The sequence below is a fragment of the Sphaerodactylus townsendi genome, linkage group LG13 (genome assembly GCF_021028975.2).
Source record: "Sphaerodactylus townsendi isolate TG3544 linkage group LG13, MPM_Stown_v2.3, whole genome shotgun sequence".
NCBI lineage: Eukaryota > Metazoa > Chordata > Lepidosauria > Squamata > Sphaerodactylidae > Sphaerodactylus > Sphaerodactylus townsendi.
Window position 1 is genome coordinate 29,329,394 of NC_059437.1, and position 22,864 is coordinate 29,352,257.

At 42.6% G+C, this 22,864-nt stretch overlaps 1 protein-coding gene across 1 annotated transcript in view; it reads right to left on the minus strand.

Annotated features, from left to right (window-relative positions):
• FHL1 (four and a half LIM domains 1) overlaps positions 1 to 8,534 on the minus strand; it is a 39,054-nt gene extending 30,520 nt beyond the window's left edge. Inside the window, exon 1 of the mRNA XM_048514731.1 lies at positions 8,443 to 8,534. The gene's annotated coding sequence lies outside the window, so the exon portion shown is untranslated. The remainder of the gene's footprint in view (positions 1 to 8,442) is intronic.
• Positions 8,535 to 22,864: the final 14,330 nt, after the last annotated feature.

Genomic DNA, 22,864 nt, shown 5'->3' on the forward strand with positions numbered 1-22,864 from the left:
CCCTCCTCCTCACCCCTATACAGGAATATATGTTTGGTCATAACCCCCCACCTTACCCCTTTCTTAATCCTCTATTTTTTACACATTTGAATTTGTTCTTCTGGTAATTTGAATGTGCTCTTCTGCATTTGAGTGATTACGAAAATTCCAGGTTTTATCTATTGGCTAAAATCTTTGCCAACTGCTAAAATCTTTGGTTGTATATGTGTCAAAACAATCTGGAGGCAAATAGGAATCGGAAGGATATTGGGTCTTGCCAGCCATTGCATTAAACTTGAGCCACAGTGATAGTGTAGACTTTTTGGTTTTTCCCAAAGCCCTAACATACCCAGACAAAAAGAATCCAGTCCAATGTCATGCATATTTCTAGGACTGTCTGTATCATGTTGTTTTTCCTGGCTGGCAGTGGCACCCGATTGTCTTTCTCATTTAGCAGGGCTCTCTTTCAATGTGCTGGGCCACGCATTGTACCAGGAATGGATTTATGTTTTAAATTAGTACTTGGCGTTCACCCCAGCCACCAAAATATTTTTTCAAAACATGACTCATTTGTTTAGAATGGGTTTATTCCTTGTCTCTTCTGACATCAAGAAAAGATGTCGTCGTGCCACAAGCCAGGGTTAAGAAACCAAAAAGAACATTGCAAGCCAAAGCTAAGAAATCCAAACGCACACCGTCATGCATTGGGGATGTGCGGATTAGGGAGGAAAGATGAGGAAAGGGATGAAGCAGTCTGAAAACATGGTGTGTGAATGCAGGACTGCGTACACAACACTGTTGTGGCTCGCTGCATTTCAGCTGTTGCTTCATGACAATTCTGCTGTCAGTTTCAATCAATCTATTTTAATCCGGTATTGTAGTCAGGAATTTGCTGGGCCCCACATTAATCTGGACATAGATAAGGGTTTGTTTTTCTTTACACATTACATATCAGGAGTCCTCAGCGTGGTGTAATGGTGAACTCTGATCTGATGAACCAGGTTTATTTCCCCAAACCTTCATATGAAGTCTGCTGGGTGACCTTTGGCTAGTCACAGCTCTCTCAGAACTCTCTCAGCCCCACCTACCTCACAAGATGTCTGTTATGGGGAAAGGAAGGGAAGGATTTGTAAGCCACTTTGAGATTCCTTATGGTTGATAAAAGCAGGGTACGAATGCAAACTCTTCTTCTCTTCTTGTAGAGCCCGTGAGCCCTTGTGGAGTTTTGAGAAAGGGTAGGGTGGCTACCCCCACAAAAGGCTGTAATGGGAGGTGGACCCAATTGCAAAATGGTGCCCATAGAAGGCAAGACCAATCTTAGAAGACTGTCATGCAAAATGACAACTCCTCAAAGCTGCCATTTGCTCCAACAGAAATGATCTCTGTAGTCTGGAGATCAGTTGTAATCTCAGAAGAACTCCAAACCCTTCCTGGAGGTTGGTAACTTTATTTGTAGGCCCCAAGCCAGGTGACTTCCTGTCATGGCAGTGGCTGTCGGAATGGCCATTCTCTGCAGATTCAAAACAATGCCTCTCGCAGTCTATTGAAGCACTCCCTGTTCCATTGAGGGAGAAGAAAGCTGGGATTGGCCCTTTGCTTCTGGAAAGAAGGATGTAGGCACCAGGTAACACACCAGGTGACACACCAGGTGGGCACCATGGTGCTCAAGAGTGCCACTCTGCAGATCATAGTTCTAAAATTTGCCTGTCCCTTGTACTTTGTTACTTTGATTACAGTTATGCACAAAAATGCCTATTATTGTTTCACAAAACACTAAACACAAACCAGCCAAAAAATGTTGTGTGATGTGATATTATATTACTGATGTGCAAGTTTTTCTTCAACCAAGATCTTTACAATTTTGGCTAGTTATTTTGTATTAGCACTCAACACAATTTGGAAGCTCCCTGGGTTCAGTGCAGTGGTGGGATTCAGCTTTACTTTTTTACCATGCCACGCCAGGAAGAGCCTCACCCATAGCATTTCTGCACACAGGCTGCTGTTAAAGAAAGACCTGCATAAATAAGTCTTGGGCACTACTTTTGGCACTGATCTTGGCAAACAAGGAAATCAGCTGATAAGAACAGGAGATGGCAGATAGAAAAGCAAAAATGAAGAGAGAGAGAGAGAGAGAGAGAGAGAGAGAGAGAGAGAGGCTGGCACTGGCAGCAAGGCCTGCCAACTTTCAGAATATTTCCCATAGACAGTTTTGGAAAGGAAGTTTTTGTCTCACCTCACCCTCTGCTACCAGTCACCCTTCAACTGCAAGCTATATTTTGAAAAACATTTGCCAGTGAGCCACGAACAACGAGAGGTTTTGGAAACAAGCAATTAAAAACATTCCAGGCATCAAGACAACCCCAAAAGCCAGCAAACAGCAGGACAAAGCCCTTAATGACTGGCCCAGCACAGCATTGTCACTCTTGAGTCAGCGATGTGCTTCTATGTAGCCTGGTGTTTTGGAGCCAGGCTGGGCCCCGGCTGGGGCTGTTCTCAGCAAGGTTTGTTGGCAATTGGCCAGAAAGAGAAGGAACACTAGTTCATTGCCAGGCAACACAAATGGTTATAAATGGTCAGTAGCTGGACAATTAACTCAAGGGAAGGTGAGAGGGAGCCTTCTGCATCCCGTGGCTGCTTGCAAAAAGATATTTTTGGAGGCAGGGACACAAACTTGAGATAAACTTGGGATAAAGTCATTCCATTTGCTACAGAGGCATATTCCGTAATGATGCATATTAGCACAATAGCAGGGTCATATTATCCACAATGCTGACAGCAACTAGGATGAAGCCTGGGGGCCCCGTAGGGACAAGACGCCCGCCAATTTTGGGGGAAATAATTTTTGCAGATCTATTTGCAAGGCTGAGTTAGTATTAGGCATTTAAAAATAAATGACAAGTCAGTTACGCATTTGCTTGCTTGCTCACATACACGCAATACGTATATACATACCAGAGTGAGCCTTAAAATCTTGCTGCATCTGATCTCTGAAATTTTACTCTGTCCCCAGAGCAAGTCTGCAGTTTTCAGGTGTCAGAGCCATGAATGAGCATTGAGATATGGTAAAAGCCAGTTTCTGGATATCTTGTCTTCTACCAGCTCATATCAAATCACACCTAATGTGATGATTAGTTTATTCATAAGATTTGGGGGTTTTTTAAAAAAAAAGTCTGTCTCAGTGTAACCCCCATGCCCAGAATGGGTTGGCCCAGAATGGGTTGACCCAGTAAGGGGGTGGAGACTCAGAGCAGCAGAAAGGCTGCAAGAGCTCTTTGCAGAAGACAAGGGTACCAGACTCGGACCTTGATTTCTATAAGCCCTTAACACCTTGTTAAGGTAATTGCAATATTGTTGGGAACTACTGGGAAGGTAGTTGTTTGTTTTTGCTATGTTGTAAATGTTGGAGTTTATTGTTTCAGGGTTTCTTTTGTGGTTGTAATGGGTGAGAGTTCTCCTGGAGACCTTCATCATGTTGCAACCTGTTCATCAAGCCCTTGGAGTCTTCAGGAGCCAGCCAACTTGCAAAGAAGAATTTGGACTTGGCAATATCAGTAGACTGTAAATAGAAGGACTTGAAATGCAACCTGAACAGGACCTTGAATTGTAACGTTAAATGTTGATGTTTTAAAAGTGTAAATTGTAAAGAAAAGTAAACCATTTTGTTGTTTAAAAATTGTTGTTGCAACTCATTCCAAGTGCTGCCCCACAGAACCCACAGTTAGAGGTTACATCAGCTTTTCTATACTAGAAGGAAGCAGGTTCACGATAGCCATGCACTCTATGGCTCATAAGAACATAAGAACAAGCCAGCTGGATCAGACCAAAGTCCATCTAGTCCAGCATTCTGCTACTCGCAGTGGCCCACCAGGTGCCTTTGGGAGCTCATATGTAGGATGTGAACGCAATGGCCTTCTGCAGCTGTTGCTCCCGATCACCTGGTCTGTTAAGGCATTTGCAATCTCAGATCAAGGAGGATCAAGATTGGTAGCCATAAATCGATTTCTCCTCCATAAATCTGTCCAAGCCCCTTTTAAAGCTATCCAGGTTAGTGGCCATGACCACCTCCTGTGGCAGCATATTCCAAACACCAATCACACGTTGCGTGAAGAAGTGTTTCCTTTTATTAGTCCTAATTCTTCCCCCTAATTCTAATTCCGCACATGCTCATTCCGCACATGCTCATTCCGCACATGCAGAATAATGCACTTTCAAACTGCTTTCAGTGCTCTTTGAAGCTGTGCGGAATGGCAAAATCCACTTGCAAACAATTGTGAAAGTGGTTTGAAAACGCATTATTTTGCGTGTGCGGAAGGGGCCTATATTATATCAACTACATGCAACAAATTAGTTCTACCATCCAGCTTATTATATATTTCCACCCATCCCAAAATAAAATTAAGTCAGTTGTGCTCTGAATAATGCCAAAAAAATAATAATTTTCTAAGCAGGGTAGGGAGTCAAATGCAGTCAAAACAACTCTACACGAGATCTTTTCTTTCTCAGACTTAAATATCTTAGACATGCTTTAATCCTGAATTAGAACTGGAGACACATTCATTGTTGTTCTCAAAAAGTGTTCTATCATTTGTAAGAATTGCCCAACCTCAGAGGAGCCCACACACTTCTTTTTCTATATAATTTTATGGACGTGCAATTCGATTTGAAGTAGGTGAGGTCAGAATAGTGACTCCCACAGAGACGTGACAAAAAGCTTCCTCTATACATGAAGAATTTTGCTTTATGATTGCCTTTTGGGAGAAACTGATTGTACCAATCATAGATGAAATGGTGACACAAACAGCAGAAGTACCAGTAGAGGTTATTTAGGAGGCAATGGGTCCAGATTAGTAAATCATTGATGGATTTAGAAGGGTGTAACTCTGTTTGAATTGTGTTGGCAAAGATGTCGTGAATAGTTCCCTGTCTAGGTATTTGCTTTGAAATCACAGCAATAACAAGGCAGCTAGTTTCCTGGGCTACTGAATACCTGAGGTAAGCCCTAAGGACCGTACAGATTTATTTGCCCTGTACAAATCTGATTATTTATCATTTTATACCAGCTCCTAGGAATTAGAAATATTGTTCTGGATTACATTTGTAACAAAAGTGAGACCATCTTACTTCACATTTCACTGGACGCTTGTCAGTAAAAGGGGATGGGGCTAGCCTATCCATTTTCATTTTCCTAGAGATGTATGAAAACTGAATGAGAAAAAGCTACAGAATTTGGTATCTATGTGCTGGGAAATCTTTGGGTGAAAACGCAAGGAAATACATCTTCCTTTGTGTTGAGAATCAAACATTAGGATCCTGGTGCTTTTTGAAAAAGCTGTTCACAGCATGTGAACGAAGTGCTTTAAATAAACTGTCAAACAGAAATACTGAAATATTTGAGAGTGGAGGCCAGTGGGGAAACTGCTACTCTTCTGCCACTCCTGTGGGGGAAAAGACACAGATCTGAAAAAAAAAAAAGACACAGCTCATGCTGAAATAAATGTTTTCAGTCATTTCAGCGCTACTGGACTTGTGTTTTATTTTGCTGCAACATACTAACACAACTACCCCTCTGCAAGTACCTTTCTTCTGCTGATGGTTCTATACCCTTTCAAGACATTTAAACCCTGCTTGCTTTCAGATAATTTGTCCAAATTGTGGCTAAGCCATCTGAGCAGTTTTCTTACTGGTTTCTTTTCAGATTATTCCCTCTAAACCATTTAACTGCTGCATCTTAACATCTGACAAAAGTCAAAAAGTGTTAAGTTGGTTAATTTAAAACAAAATCCAAATATATTGTCAGTTTCCAGGAGGTTAGTTCCGTATCTTATGCAAATCAAAACACAACAGATATTTCTAAAAAGAAAACAAGAGAGGGTTTTTGCTGACCGTTGCTAAGCAGAGCAACTTTGCTGGATCAAACAAAACATCTATCTAATCCATCACTCAGTGACCAGCCAGATGCTTGGAGCGTTCACAAGCCAGGCATGAAAGGTATGGCCACCTCCCCTTGCTGCTAGCTTTTAGCATCTGACAATTGGCAGCGTACAGCTTCTATACATGAAGATTCCATTTGCTGCCTTGGGGACTCTAAACTGAGAGGAATGGTACCAGACATATGTTTTTTAAAATGTAGTTACGTTTAATAACCATGGTATGCCTACCCTCAATGAAATTGCTAGCCATATTGTAAAGGCCATCTAAACTAGTCGGTATCATCACATCTTGTAACAGTGAGTTCCACAAGTCCGTCAGTCCTCTCTCTCCTCTCTCTCTCTCTTTGTCAATACAGAACCTCCCATCAACCAATTTGATCAGTTAACAGAACAGACACTTTGGCCCCTTCCATACATGCAGAATAATGCTTTTTTAATCCACTATCACAATTGTTTGCAAGTGGATTTTGCTAATTCTGCACAGTAAAATCCAGCTGCAAAGTGCATTGAAAGTGGATTGAAAGTGCATTATTTTGCATGTGCATTTTTCTTGAATTCAGAGACAGAAAGGCCCTTTCCGCACACGCAAAATAATGCATTTTCAAACCACTTTTTCACAACTGTTTGCAAGTGGATTTTGCTATTCCGCACAGCTTCAAAGAGCACTGAAAGGAGTTTGAAAGTGCATTATTCTGCATGTGCGAAATGAGCCAAAGCCAACTTGGTATAGTGGTTAAGAGCTGGTGGACTCTAATCTGGAGAACCAGGTTTGATTCCCCACTTCTCCACATGAGCAGTGGAGTCTTGTCTGGTGAACCAGATTTGTTTCCCCATTCCTATGTTCCCGCTGAATGACCTTTGGCTAGTCATAGTTCTTCAAAACGTTCTCAGCCCCACCTACTTCACAAAGTGTCAGTTGTGGGGAGAGGAAGGAAAAGGAGTTTGGAAGCCCCTTTGAGTCTCCTTACAGGAGAGAAAGAGGAGTATAAATCCAAACTCTTCTTCCCAGCTGTATAGCACTTTCATGCATGTCAAACATTATTTATCCACCTTGTTTAACCGTGGGCTGTTTTTTTAACTTTAAAAAAAAACCTTAAAAGTTAATTCAAAGATGAATTAAGACAGTAGATCCAATGTACAACAAAAAGAGCATCTGAGGGCTATTTTTGACAAACCTTGCCTTACAGCCTTGGAGAGAACTGAACTCCAAAAGCTGTCTAATTAACCACCACCACCACCCCAACTCCATCCATATCCTTTCTGAAAACCACTGACCTTTTAGAGCCTGTATACTATTAGCAGAGAAAGGAAGGCCAGTCCCTGGAAATAGCCTGAGCAAATGATCCAAGCCACATTTAAAAACTGACATGAAAGAACAAAGTCTCCATCTAAATCCAAGGGGGTGAGAGCATCCTTTCTCACCAAAGGATGTCAGTTTCAGTGGCCACAGACAATACTTTGCAAATGTTATACCCACCTATTGCGTTTACTTAATTTATGCCTTGCCTTTCTCTCCATTTTGTCTTTACAGCCTCCACAACCAGTTTGATCACCTTATGTCAACAACAACCTTGTGAGGCTGGCCAGTATTATTATTCTCATATTGCCAAAAGGGACAGAGAAAGGGTGACTTGCCTAAAGTTATGTTGTACTTTTGCTGCAAGAGTGAAATCTGAACTGGCGACTTCTTCCTCCCTAGGTCTGGCCCTTTGCCGCTCTGTGACACCCATTCCCCTGGCAGTAAGCACAGCTGCAATTGTGCAAGCCTCAAAAACCATCACCACAAGGATTTAAGAGATTTCTCAAGATCTGTTACACTGTAACCTAACAACATCCAATGCACAAACAAAACTTATTGAAGTGTAGACTTGCTAGAACTAGGAGGGTACTCAATTAAATTAACAATGTTGAAGATTTTTTTTAAAGAAAAAAACTCCAAGTATCATGCTAGCTTGTGAAAGTTCTGCCCTCAGCACAACCATTGTGCATCCACACCAAATTGTGCATACATACCAAAGATAAAGTCTGTCAGCACCACAGTAGGGCTGTGTGAATTACCTGGTTTGAAGTCTGCTTTGCCTGCACTCATAACAGGGTCTCGAGCACAGAATCACACAACGAGAGCATCTCAAGTTGCTAATGAGGTTACGAACTGCCCAGCATCTCAAAACATATTAGGAACCTCATCAGCAGAGCAGCTCCCATTACAGCCTCTTTTCTTAGTTCAGAGGAAAGTTCATTTGTTAGGAAAAGAGTCTGAGGACAGTTATACAAATAAAATCCCAAACTAAAAATGTTAAAAACTTGAAAGAGGAGGGAGTTCTTGCAGCACATTCCTTTTCTCCCATTCCAATGATCAACTCTGGATTAAAGTATTTGAATTAAAGAAGGAGTTGATGGTTAGAAAGCAGCCCCGTATGAATTTTTTCAGGTACGTTTCTAGCCTATGAGGTAAGCTCCTAAGAACTAGAGGGAAGTTCTTAGGGAGATGCCCCTGGAGAGATGCTAGAGGAGAAACGTCAGCTATACTCACGCTCTGGTTATCCTCTGACCGGCGATACCCAGGAGAGAGACTCTGGAGCAGCTGCTGCATACAGGAGACAAGGGAGGGACTGTGGAAACAAAAAGCAGCAGTTGGGTGGAGAACAGGAGCGAGAGGCAGGGCCAGGAGGAGGCTGGCTGGCCTGGTAGACACCCGAACTTGCAGTCTTGACACAAAGCTTTGCTGGAAGGTTGCAGAGTTGCAATATTTTCCAAAGATCATTTCCTGTGCACATTATTGGAAGGCTGGAGCACCTTTGTGCTGAGGAAAGGCTGAAGAATCTGGGGCTTTTCAGTTCGGGGGTGGGGGAGAGATGATGAGGGTTTTTTAAAATTATGTATGGAGGAAGTGGACAGAGATAATTTTTCTCCTTGTCCTGTAATACTAAGGAGCACCCAATGATGGTGAAGTGAAGTCTTCATTTACGGTCAATGACCAAATACCAATGATGGTGATAGATAATAGGGTCAGAACCCCCAGGAGAAAATACTTGTTTACTCAACAAATAATTAAAGTGTGGGATTCAGTGCTAGTGGTAGTAGTGATGAGCACAGGTGGCTTTACCAGGGAATTTAGACAAATTCATGGAGTAGAAGTCTATCAGTGGCTACTAGCCGTGGAGAATAAATGGCATCTCCTTATTCAGAGAGAGCAAATCTCTAAAACTAGTGCCAGGAGACAATATCACCCCTCTTTGCTGGGCATCTGGTTGGCCACTGTGTGACATGGGATGTTAGACTAGATGGTCTGACCCAGTAGGGTTCTTATAGTGGTTTAATTCTGGAATGAATAATACAACAACAACAACAACATTCTGAACATGTGGGGAGTTCATCTCATACATGCCTTGGAATTATGAGTCAAGGCCTGACATGTGACCTCTGGAGGAAATCAAGGCAGGTTCTGTTGGTTGAGAATGTTTTCCTACCTGATTTCAATGTTAATGTTCAGTAGAGCCAACCTGTCCATTAGGCACATCTTCGTGGTTGCCTGGGCCCCAACACCAGTCCTGTCACTGTCTATCTGCAGCATTGGAGTCTGCTGTGGCAAATTGCAGCCCTGAATGTCCTCACCCCACCCCACCCCACCCCAGTGTGTGACCTGATGCCAATGCATCCTAGCTTGACCCAGCATGAAGTATGTGTATGTGAACCACTCTGTTGGGAGGGACAGAGCTGTGGGTAGACTAGGGGCAGGTCCCTTTTCCAGGGCCATTTTTGCCTCCCAGTCCACTTCTGTTGGGAGGCACTAGAGGCACCACCAGAGAAAGCCACAGCCCTGGCCCCAGTGAGCATTGTGTGAATTGCAGCAGCTTCTCCATGTTGTGTAGGGAGACCAGGGAGCAGCTTCCCAGTGGTAGAGGAAGGGCCGGGCGTGTCATTCACTTAAGGCTCCCAAAATTCTTGGGCTGGCCTTGTTCTTTAAGGTGCATTGTTTATGCATATTATACAAAAATCCTGTTGGGACCATAAAAGCATCCTACTTGGGGCTGTGAATATAATGCAAATTACAACAATACTGCAATATAATTTAATATAGATGAACTAAATTCTCTTAAAATCTTTTAGAGGTAAGCAGTTAAAATGCCCATTTCACATATAGGGAATGGGGGACCTTTAAGGGCACAGTGATGTTCCTGGAAAGCCTTCAGAAATGCACCCTCCTGCAGGGTATTATGAAGCTGCCTTTCATGTGAGAGTCAGGCTGTGAGTCAGGCAGTAGGTTTATCTGACTCTGCATTGTCAACTCTGGCCAGCAGCTGCTCCCCAAGGTCTTATCAAATCCTACCAAGAACCTGGTAACTGGACATGTCAGAAACTGAATTGGAGATCTTCTGCATGTAATTGAAGTGCCCCACACCTCTAAAGCACAGCTCTGTCCCTGGACTTCTCCGCATTCACACTTCTAAATAAATATAGCATCTGTGTTCAGTGATGTGTTTTACTGGGGGGGGGGAGTAGTTACTGTGCTAGTGTCATGCCCCCCCCCTTTACAGGATGATGATGGCAAGGGAGATCACTGCCTGATTCTTCCCCACTTGGCCATTTTGAATATTCCTTGAAGGGATGGACTCCTTTGACCCTGGAAGTGGTTCACATATCTTATTTGGCAACAGAGAGGCTATGGCTCAGAGATAAACACTGCCCATCTGAGTAGACTTGAGCATGGCCTTGGAGAGGTAGCATTAAATTTTCCCAATAAATAGTGAGGTGCAGGATATGCAGAAAGGGTGCAACTCAAACCCACTGTTTCATTCAAATTACTTCCAGCTCACATTGCAGTCAATATAAACCTGCTTATTCTTTACTCAACCAATGATTATGCTGTGGGGTTCACTACCAGTGGACATAGTGATGGTCATGAATGTGTGTGTGTGTGTGTGTGTGCCATTGAGTTGCAGCTGATTTATGACAGCCCCAGAAAGGGGCTTTCCAGGAAAGTGAGAAGCAGAGGTGGGTTGCCATTACCTTCCTCTGCTGGCTTCTTTAGAGGTCTCCTTTCCAGGGACTGACCCTGCTTAGCTTCCAAGATCTGACAAAATCAGTCTATATCAGGCTGCTTTCCCTCTCAGCTATAAGCATAGATCTTTTTTAAAGGACATTGGATTCATGGAGGATAGATCCATCATGTTTTAAATAAATAAACTGCTACTGGCCATGCTGGCTAAAGGAAACTTCCATATACAGAGGCAGCAAACCTCTCAATACCAGCAGCAACGGAAGGACTCAGACTCTATGCCTTGTTTGTTTGGTCTTCCAAGGCCACAGAATTAAACTGTATGCTGGTTTAGTTGGACTACTAACCTGATCCAGCAGGCTCTACTTAGGTTCTTATATTCTTATAAAGTTTTTGCTTTTATAAAAAATTTATTTGGCTACAGAAGCCTTCCAAATCAAAACTGAGGATGCTGGGGATCTGCAACTCTATGCAATTAAACAGCCAAACAACGCCAACATTCAGAGCAAAAATTAAACCCAGTCAGTATAAGAGAGGCTGTTTACACAATTTAAAATACATAATTTAACATTACTGATATTTGACGATCCAGAAAGTTTCCTCAGCCCAAACACTGGCTACTGAGAGTCTTTTATTGAGACTCATGTGAGGTCTTCTCTCAAACACTAGCAAATGTACACAAGAGCCATTCTGAGCCATGTTTGGTTCTGGAGTCATAGATTGCTGAGCCCTGTGTTGTAGCTCATGACAGAACAGCTGAAGGATATCTTCAAGGCTTACATGGGACAAGAATAGCCATGGTCAGAAAACCCCAACTGCTGTCTGAAGGCTTACAACAAAGACAACTCCACAGTTGAAACTCATTAGGGAAATTGCATAGCCGCCCATTTTCCCCTTCTACAGGAACATCACAGTTTTCAGAAGAAGCCATTCTTGTATGGATGTGAATTAGGAGAAATGTGTTTTCTACTAGAATAAGAGGAGTAGGAACTAAAAGGGTTAAAGGTTTTTAACAGACTAATGGTTGTTCAAGAGTTTATCAACCACAAGAGGAAAGCAGATGATATAAAGATGTTTGTGGTGTAGTGGTTAAAAGCAGCATGGTGTAGTAGTTAAGAGCAGGTGGATTCTAATCTGGAGAACCAGGTTTGATTCCCCACTCCTCCGAGTGGCAGAAGCTTATCTGGTGAACCAGATCTGTTTCCGCATCCCTACATTCCTGCTGGGTGACCTTGGGCAAGTCACAGTTCTTCAAAACTCTCTCAGCCCCACCTACCTCACAAGGTGTCTGTTGTGGGGAGAGGAAGGGAAAGGAACTTGTAAGCCACCTTGTGTCACCTTACAGGAGAGAAATGTGGGGTATAAATCCAAACTCTTCTTCCCTTCTTTGTGCAGAGCTTATGGGGTGGAAAGTTCTAACCACATGATAAAAACAAATGTTAAAAAGGAAGTGTATAACCTAAAAACACGTGTGGGAGTGTTAACAAAACTCACACAGTTGCTTAGACATAAACCACAAGCAGAGGGGAGCTGGTTGCGTAAAAGAGGCATGAGTAATTAACTAATGCATGTTAACTTTTACACCACAGTTGGAATAAGGGGCGCCAATAATGGACATACAGGAAAAAATTTGGGAAGGGAAACATATCAAGGAGCAATGTGTAAATAGGCGGATCAGAAAACTGTAACTCCAAGTACCCTTAGCCAATGGGGGAACGGAGACAGTGTGGCAAAGCCAGGAGAAAGGAATAAATATGCTGTGGATGTATTGTTTCGATGGAGTCTACCCAAGAAGAGTGGCTCCCCTTTCTTTGTAAATAAAGCCACTTAAACTTCTCTTCTGTTGGCTTGATGTTTGCTAAAGAAATATTGGGCACCACATGAACACTCTGCAGGGCTAAACTACTTAGGTAGAAATGTATCTTGTGTGGATGAGCTTCTTTCTCTTTCTTAAAGAACCCACAAGATACAATTGATCTGGCCAGCTGGATCCACACCAGAGTAACATCAACATTGTAATCCACTATCCTATCAGCTCTGTTTTTAGATTTCTGATTGTTTCTACAACCTTAATCTTATTGTATTGTTTATTGAATGTCCTGGCCTGTTGATTACACTGACTTACTCTGTGTAACCTGCCTTGAGTCTAAGTGAGAAAAGCCAACTATAAATAAGCAAATAAATAAATCATGATAGCCAGTGTGGTATAGTAAACAGAGCAGTGAATCTGAACCTTCGACACCAGGATTTAATTCCTTGCTCAAATAATTAAGCTGTGGGTTGGTCATAAAGGTGACTGGTCACTTGCATGGTTTAAAATTAACCTTTTTCAGGTTTTTCAGGTTTTTCACCATGGATTTAGTGGTGTTAATTTTGTTTTATGAAATGTGACCCATCCATAATAACATGACACGCTCATATATATTCCAAAGGTTGCAATGTATTGTTTTTTGAAGAACTGGAAGCATTTTGGAAACTGCACTGAGAACGTTTGGCTGAAGCAATTGCGATAAGAATTAGCCTCCTAGGACTATATTACAGACATTTTCTGTTATGCTATGTGCATACTTTTCCAATTCTGTCTTACAAGTAGACAAAAAAACCCTCTGAATTCCCCATCTGCCTCCACCAAACATCAGTTAATATTTGCTTACTGCTCCACAATTAGTGCAGTGGGTGAATTAATTTTATTTCACTCCAAGTTCCCATATACACTTCACATACACTTCATCAGGGGGATCTCTAAAATATCACAGTTTCAACACTTTCCACAGCAACAGTGTTTGAGACACTTGTGAATGAAAGATACACCAGAAAGTCAATAGGTGTGGTTTTAAACATCATAGCCAGACAAGCTAAACTTGCAGTCATCCAAAAGGAAAGCTTATTTATAGATATTTTCACCATCCCCTCTCCTCTGTCTTTAACATCAGCCTCACAGGTGAGGTTGGGGTCTTTCCCCCCTGACATGGAGATAAACGGATTGCCAACAAAAGTTACCCCTTACATTTCTGCAAACGAGGATGGTGCTAAAGATCCAGGCAAGAAACAAAAAGTGCTGACCCTATTAGTAAGAACCCTATAGGGAAAGATGATTATTCTGTCATTCATTTGTTAAAGGAACTGTGTTATCAGGCAGTCCCCTTGGAAAAGGTGTGGTATTCCTTCTTGTAAAGTCAGCAGCTAGTCTATGAAAATGAATCCAAATCCCATACATGGCTCTGTCTTTACTCTTGGCTTTATGAGGGTTTTTTTCCATTGTCACAATTCAAAATTGCCTACTCACTGCCTATACACAGTTTAGATAACTACTGCACCGAGGGAAATGACTTAAGCAAGAAGGAATTTTTAATGTGAGAGGGTGGGGTAGAGAGCACTGTCAGAAGAGGAGGGGAAGCTCCAACAGAAGCTATTGGAATTAAATGTTTGCTTGCCTTGTGATTTTGCCTCCCCTCCCCCCCTTCTTATTTTATACTAGTTGTTTGATAGGCAGCAATTTAGCTGGTGAAGCTTTTCCTCAGCCACTGGGTGAAAAGTTGCTTAATTGGTAATATTTCTGCATGTGATAAAGGCATAAAAGCAAGGCCTGGAAAGGGAGGACACGGAACCAACCTTCACTGTTTGGTGTCACTTTCTTGTGCCACGCGGTTTTTTTTCTTAAGCAGAGACTTTGAGAGAAAATGCAAGTGTGCAAAATTCTGTTTTGTCAGAGGAGCATTTTACAAAAGTTCTTCGATCTTTGCACCTGTCCAACTAACAATCTTGGAGACCCCAGAAAAAGACATCCTCTGGCAATCCCCATACATTACCCAGATCTTACCCAAGAATCATATAAAAACAAGTGGCAGAATTGCTGTTGATATAAACAAGAAAATATGTATTTATGCGCATAGTATATTTCTACGCATTCCTCACTTTAATATCCCATCCTTGCGCCAAGGAATCCATAGCTATGCACATAGTTGTCCCATTTGACTATCACAATAAATCTGTGAAGTAGGTCAGGCTGAGAAAAGGTTGTAGCCAGAGGGACAGATAATAATTATTTTGTTTTAATCTAGTTTTGATAGATATATAATGTTAGTAGAATTTAGGTTTTATTCTGGTTTTCTATAAAAGGTTTTTCTTCCTGCTGTAAAACATATTATTCCCTGAAAACATTGTCTAGAGCTGTAAGCTTGCTGAAACAAAAGATTAGGTTATGCTAAAGGTGGACCCAGAGAAACAGGATGCAGACAGTTAATTAATCAGGCAAACCCCTTTTGCATTTTGACATAGCCCCGGGTCATTGTCACACACACCCAGGAAAGCCAACAGCTGATAGCGAAATTTATGTTAAATAATTTCTTCCTAGTTTGGGGGAAATCACAAAATAATAACTTAATCAGTGAACCATACTGAAAGTCTCTCCCGAAATTGTAAGTTTAACAGCCAGATACAAGGTGGAACGTCAAGGTGAATATGCATAAGAGCCAGCAGGCAAACATCTGCATTATCATGAGCACCGAAAGAACTGCTATTTTTTCACCAAAAATTAAGTGGAGCCTCCTGTGAGTTCAGAGTACCTCGTTCATAGAAGAGGCTGTCCATCACATCTCTGCATGATTTATTGTTCTGCTTTGCATTCCAAGTATCTCTACATGGTTTGAGGAAATCCTACCTTTGGCTTTGGCTTTTTCTTACCTTACCACTGATTTTCCCAGGGATCACACCTTGTGTCTTGGAAACATTTTATGTGAAGTCATTCTGCACGCCCACACAGACACACACACGTACAGATGTTTTTGGGGGTTCCCCCTTGTCTCTTCAGTTGCATTTATTCCACGTGCTACTGCTAAAAACATACAATTCCTGATGTCCTGTGCAGAACTGGCCTTTGCCTCTGCAATCTGTGTGAGTAGGTCACAGAATCTCTCTCACTACAGAAATGCATTAAAATTATCAGCCCTCAAAAATGGGGGGTGGGCAGGGGAGAGGTTCTGCCATTTTAACACTTGATAAGGTATGTGGTGGCCAAGAGTGTCTGAGCTCACTGAATGGGGGACCCAATCAGAACAGGGCTCTTCCCACATTGTAATAATTTCCAAATTGCTGTAGCAATCCCATGGAGGCCACAAGGATGCTGCCGCATCTAGTTTGACCCTGAGCTTTATCTAACTCACAGGATGGTTGTTGTGAGGGCAAAAATGAAAGAGGAAAAGCTGTGCTGTAAGTGGCTGTATGTCCCCATTGGGGAGCAAGGAATGCTATGAATAGCTATGTAAATAAATTTCTCCTCTGTCAAAAGTAAGGGAAACACTAACTACAACTATCTAGAAATTATTTTTAAAAATTCCAAGTGAAACTATTTTCTACTTTTGCAAACAAAGTAAATACTATGGTTTTTTTTGAAAAACCTAAGTGTGTAGACCAGCATATACCAGTTCCAAAAAGAGAAGGCCAGGACTGCCTTGTTTTAAACCAGTGCTAAGCCTATAGAGCCACTGCCTCTGACCAGGGGAAAATATATAACAACTCTTTTTGTGTATATTGATTTCTGGCTCATAAAATGAAAATGGAGACAACTTAAGCCTTATCCAAACAAGAATGAAATATAAGCACAGTTGCTTGATGTGGATTCCATTGTATTAGTCACTGAAGAAGCAGCTGCAGGGAGAAAAAGCTTTATTTGGAAATGTTGGGAAAGGGTTGGGAGGGTTTGGGCTGCTTCCCTGTAAAGCCTGTTAGGAGGGAAGAGTAGAACAGTCACCTGGAGGGTTATTAACAAAAATCTTGCTGCTAGATGTAGAAGAATCTCCTTCCTACAGAGAAGGTGAAAATGATCAAGCCACTCTAAACCAAAGAAAATAAACAAACATCCAATGATTAGAGCTCCTGTTTGTGATTATGTAGCTATCTTAGGGTGATTCCCCACAGTACATTCTGTAGGGCTCGACTTGCGTCTGCCAAAATTTTTCTTCATGAAGTTGACTTGCTGTCGTTCCGCATAGCGGCCGAGCTCGTTCTTCCTTAGCTGAGCTCAGAGGGCGGGATGAGCTGTGCACGCCTCTTCCTGCTTCGCATTCTATTGGCTGCCACGAAAAGTTGGCACCTGAGCTCGATTCGCTGTTAATCCGCACATTGCCAAGTTCGTCTCTCCTTACCCGAGCTCCACCCCTCTGCCCCAATTGATTCCCTTTTCCATGGCAGGAAACATGAAATTCATTTTTTTTCCCGTGCATGTTGCAAAGTCGGAAGAACTTTGCGACACTGTCGCGAAGTTGCGACTTTACATGCTTCCACACAAACTGGCTGGTGAACCATCATGGATCCTGAATTGGAGAAGCTCTTTGCCGCCATTGTGGCGCTGCTTGCACATTTGAGCAACCTACTGAAGACAGCGGCGACGGTTTGCTGCCGCATCGTCCGGTTGCTGAGCCACAGCTGCTCTGTTCCTCTTGCCCATTGTATGGCCCTTTCAGCGATTCCCCAGTGTCCACGTCAATGGGTATATCCCCACTGCTCCGCACACTGGTGGGAAAACTGTGTGTTGCCACACTGGGATGTAGGGAGGGAGGGATCTAGGCAGCAAGCGTTACTGATTGGTTGAGACACAATGCGCAGGTACATTTGGGCGACGTGGAATTGGTCGCTGGGCGGACGCTTCATGTGCGACATGAGCAAATGTTCCCTTTATAGATTTTGCTTTTGGCACCGCGAGTTTCTGGCTCTATGCATGCTCTGAATGGTCAATTATGATTGGCTGGCCGAAAACGCGCGGTGATTGGTTAAAGAAAAACTAAGCCCTGATTGGGCAGAGACAGGAACGACACGATTGGCTGGAGGGGCGAGTCGAGTACAACAGACAGTCCGCACAAGCATGAGCTCGACATGAGTTCACCAAAAAGTACTCCCTTCGAGCAGGGATCGAGAAGATCTGGCTCAAGCGGGTCGAAGGAGAGTCGGACTTGTGTCGAAATCTGCGGCTGTGCGGACTACCAGGGCCGAACACAAGTCAAGCCCTGCTGGTAATGTACTGTGCGAAATCACCCTTAGAGAGCAAGTCATACCCTCCACCATCTGCCACAGGAGAATAAGTTACTTGCATTTGTCATATAGCAGTGAACAAGGCAGTTCTGTGGTTCAAGATGGATCTTTCCTAAGCTGTGGGCAGTTCTTTATTTACTTTGAATTTGGTCAGTTTAGGGCATTGGTTCCCAACTTGGCTCCCATGGTGCCCACCAGGCTCAACAAGACTGGGGACTGCATACTGCTAGGGTTGCTAACCTCCAGGTGGTAACTGAAGATCTCCTGGTTCAAGTTTTACCTTTGCTTCAGACTGTCTCAGTAGCCTGAGACAAATTACTCTAGCTTCAGTTCCCCCTCACAATATGAGGATAATAATAGTAGCCTAGTTTATACAACTGTGTAAGAATCCTTTCACTGTAATATGTGTTAAAGTGGTATATAAATGTTGAATATTATGTTACCGGGTAATTTTCCATGAGGGGCATGTGAGAGAGTACTGGAAAGCTACAGCATCTTTTGAATCAGATGCCACCATCCTGCAATCTACAAGGGCCCAGGGCTTTTACAGCTCTGGCCCCTACCTGGTGGAACAGGCTTCCAGGTGAGATCAGGGCCCTGCGGGACTTACAAAGTTTCCGCAGGGCCTGTAAAACGGACCTGTTCCGCCAGGCGTTTGGCCAGCCGGGATGATGTCAACTCCGCCATAAGAACATCTGGCCTCCGTGGGTACATAAAGGGGGAAGGAGGGGTTGAAGCCATCTGTAGTTTTAGTATTTTATATATTATTTTATTGTAAATTATGTATTTGATGTTTTAAATTGTTTTAGTGTTGATGGACACCGCCCTGAGCCTTTGGGGAGGGCAGTATATAAATATAAATAATAAATAAATAAAATAAATCTCCAAAGCCACTTCTTCCTGTTCTTCTGAATATAACAAGCTTAATCCAGGGCCAATTACATACTAAATGTGTCACCAGTATTGGGGCTGGCATTATATTTGACTGGCATTATGTATGTTGAATAGGGTTGCCAGCACTGAATTGGGAAATCACTGCGGGGAGGGGGGAAGCCTAGAGAAATCTGGGTTTGGGGAGGGAAGGGACCTCAGCAGGATGTAGGGGCGTACCGCCCAGGGGGACATATGGGGTCAAATGTCCCCGAGCTGCAGCCATTTAATCATGTGGGGGTGGAAAATCGCCCCACACACCCCTCCTCCTTCCCTCAGGGTCCATACACTGACTTCAAGACCTGGTGCAAAAAATGTTGTTTGGTTGTGGTGGGGGAGGGCAGCCACCCATACAGGGAGGGGGTGGAAAACTCAGATTTTGCACCAGGCTACATTTTCCCTAGATGTGTCTCCAGTGAGATGTAATAATATAGAACCCACCTTCCAAAGCTGCCAATTTCTGCAGGAGAACTGATCTCTGGAGCCTGGAGATCACTTGTAATTCTGGCTAGCAAGTAAGTAAGTTTATTTTCAGGCTTGTAATTCTGAGAAGTTGCCAGGCCTCTCCTGGAGGGTTGCAACCACATGTTGCACCTTGGAAATTTGATCTCCTACAAATAATACAGGAAGCTGCCTTATACTTTCACATCAATGGCCCATGTAACCTATATCTGTCATCTCTAATGGGCAGCAATGCTTCAAGGACTTACAAAGGCATTTTTCCAGCCATGCTGCATTATAGTTTTGCGAGGCATTAAACCATGGACCTTATATATGCAACCATGTGCTCTACCAGTTAGGTATGGATTCTTCCTCAACTTTGCTAAAGTATACTGTATTTTGAAAGCATCACAGTTTGAAGTGAGGCATTTAAAGAAACTCAAAATGTCAACAAATACATAATATGTGAAAATGAGTTTTCTCTGTAGGAAATAAGTATAAGAGCAGAAACTTGTACTCTCTTCAGAAGAGGAATCTTTCATAAGTTTTAATAAGTTTCAAAAACTCAAGTCAATACCTCAAACCTTTATACAGGGACATGATACCAGATCGCCTGGAGGAGACTTCACTCTGCTCTTTTCCAGGACATAAAATCTTAACTTCCTGAAAAGGAAATCAGGATCTCTAGCTTTCCCTTTCAATGGATGTGACTTTAGTGCATGCCTTTCCCATTTGTCTTGTGGCACACAGCCTATTTTGGTCTGCTGGGACTGTGAATTGAACTTGCAATTTTATCAGTCAGTCAGTCCAACTCCCAACACTTTCACCTAAGCTTCGACGAACATTTGCATGTCTACATGAACCCAAAGCCAGCCTGCTAATTCAGTTAAACTGGGAATGATTAAAAAAAAAACAGAAAAGAACCTCCAACCACAATGAGAGCATTTGGAGATTTTATTTCACTCTCAGGGAAAACACACATGGACAAAGTGGCAATGATACAACTGCTGGTGTGTGTGTGTGTGTTTGCAGTAAAGCAATGTACAAATGCTTCCCCTTTCTAAATTACTGCCACCAGGCATGCTCAAATTCATAGGGCCTACTGTCAGAGGAATGTGCAGCCACAAACCAGCTATGCGCAAAGGGGCCCAATTCAGAATTATAGGACATTGACGAAGATTTAAAGAAAAAAGGGAGCAGACCAGAAAGCCCTGGGGTAAGGGCACCACATACTTCTTACAGCTCAGACGGTAGTGAGATATGACACTTGGAGGAAGAAAGGGAAAGTTGCATAACCTTCCTGCTCTGCATTTTCCAAAATATTTTCCAGGGACTGGGAAGAAACAAATAGTGGGAGTTGACTGGAGGAAGGCCTCCTAGGTCCCTCAACCAGGAGCATATAGTGAAGCTTTCCTCATCCACAGATGACAAAAAAGTTACAGGAAAACCTTCGCCAACTACATCATTACTTGGCCCAATTACTCAAAGTATTATTTATGTGTCCAGCTCATGTCCTCTTAACCAGATGTGTGCTGGAAACTCTGTGTTGAAACTTAATTTACAGACCCAGGGAGGCCCAATTTGGTGAACAGGGAGAATGTGCTTAAATCCTTCCACTGTGCACTGTTTTCCCAAATGGCCAAAATGGCCCCAGTGAGATTCTATTTGGTCCACTGGAAAAACCTATGTGGGCTATGTGTAGGTTTCTCCAGTAGGGCAAATAGTGGTCTCCTATGGCCATTCCAAGCTAGGAATATGGCATGGGGTGGGGGGTGGGGTGTCTTAAACTCCTCTACCTGTGTATTGTGTTTCCAATCCAAACCAGACCCCAACACACCTGTGAACTAAGTTTCAACACAATACACATCTGTTGACAAGGGGTACACCTAGACTTGCTAGCTCTAGGTTGGGAAATATGTTGAGAGTTTGGGGGTGGAGCCTTGGGAGGGCAGGATTTGGTGAGGGGAGGGACCTCAACGGGGAAAATACCATAGAGTCCACCCTCAAATCAGCCATGTTCTCTCAATTGTAATAGTGGGAGATCCCCAGGTGCCACCTGGAAATTGGCAACCCTAGCCATGTATCTTGTTGTTATGCTAGCTCAACAGTTAGAAACGTTTTAAAAATATATTGTATGCAGTAGATAAATCATATTAAATCCATTATTCCATAAAGCGGGGTAGAAAAGGTAGGGCAACATTGTAGTTAGATTATGTTAAAAACTTGAAGAGCAACACCTGTGAACTAGGTTAAATCTGGAATGTGGAAAATACAACTTTTCTGCAACTACTGCCAACCTTCTCACCTTGGCCTTTGGAGGCCCACAGACCTGCAGTCATCTCTTTATAAAACCGTGAGCACTTTATTATGCGTTTCTGTTTCCTGTGCAGATAGATTTTGGCTGTTTTAAGTTTAAATTAAAACATATCAGCAGCCAAGGAAATGACCTGCTGGCATTAATCAAACTGAACTAACATGACGAGCAGACAGATTTTTGAGTTACAAGTTGTTATATTTTGTTTTCTACATTCCCAGGCAGTTAAGCAAAGGGGAAGGGGCGGGAAAGCTCACACATCACCTTAAAAGTTAACACGATAATCTCCTCCCTACACACATTTTGAAGGATTAGACCTAGTTGGGAGATTGCAACCATATATGGCAACTTAAAATTGTTAGCAGCAGTTCTGATTGTGAAATTGTTTGGCACCTTTTATGAGAGGTTTGGAATATTTTTAGGGGAGAAAAACTAAAATACAGAAATTCCTGTTGATAGAAGTTCCTATCTAAATATTTGACAAAGAATTAAAAGCTCTGGTTTTCTTTCAAAGGGGCATGATCCTGAGAGATACTTTCAGCTCATGTTATTGTAAGCTGTGGGTGTTTCTGCGTCTCAGGAGTATACTGAAATGAACAGGGCATTTGTTATGACAAACCAGGCACATATCATGTTAATATTTTGCAGTCCTCTTAGAACCTGCTACCTTGGTATAGAATTCGGATTTCTGAAAATCTGTGGACATAACTTACTAACCTAAAAAAACAGGACACAATGGTTGTGGAGAGGAAAAAACAGGACGGTGGCAGAAGGCTGCCTTTCCCGCTCCTAATTGAAGTCTTTTGTCCTGAACTTTCTCTTTTACATCCCATAAAATATATAGCGCACACAGACACAAACCAATCCCCCCAAGTATGTTTGCAGGGTTCCTCTGAGATGTGGGTTCTTTTCAAACAAGCCTTTACAATCTGTTTTTAACAGTTGGTTATTCATGGATTTGTTGTTTGAAATGTCTGTGATGCCTCTGAAAATGCCACTCTTTCCTCATCCTTTTTGCAGCAAAGAATGTACATATTCATGGCAGGATGGCTAATAGGGGATGGAAAAAGGAAGAAGTACTCAACATCTTCTTTGCCTCTGTCTTTTCCAAAAAGGACTAATAAACGGTAAGTCCAAAGTGTTGATCCATATTTATACTTTTCAAGGATACTGACTGAATCCTGGGATGCTGTGGTTATATCCCTAAGAATGGACACGCTGAAACTGAATCCTGACAGAAGTAAT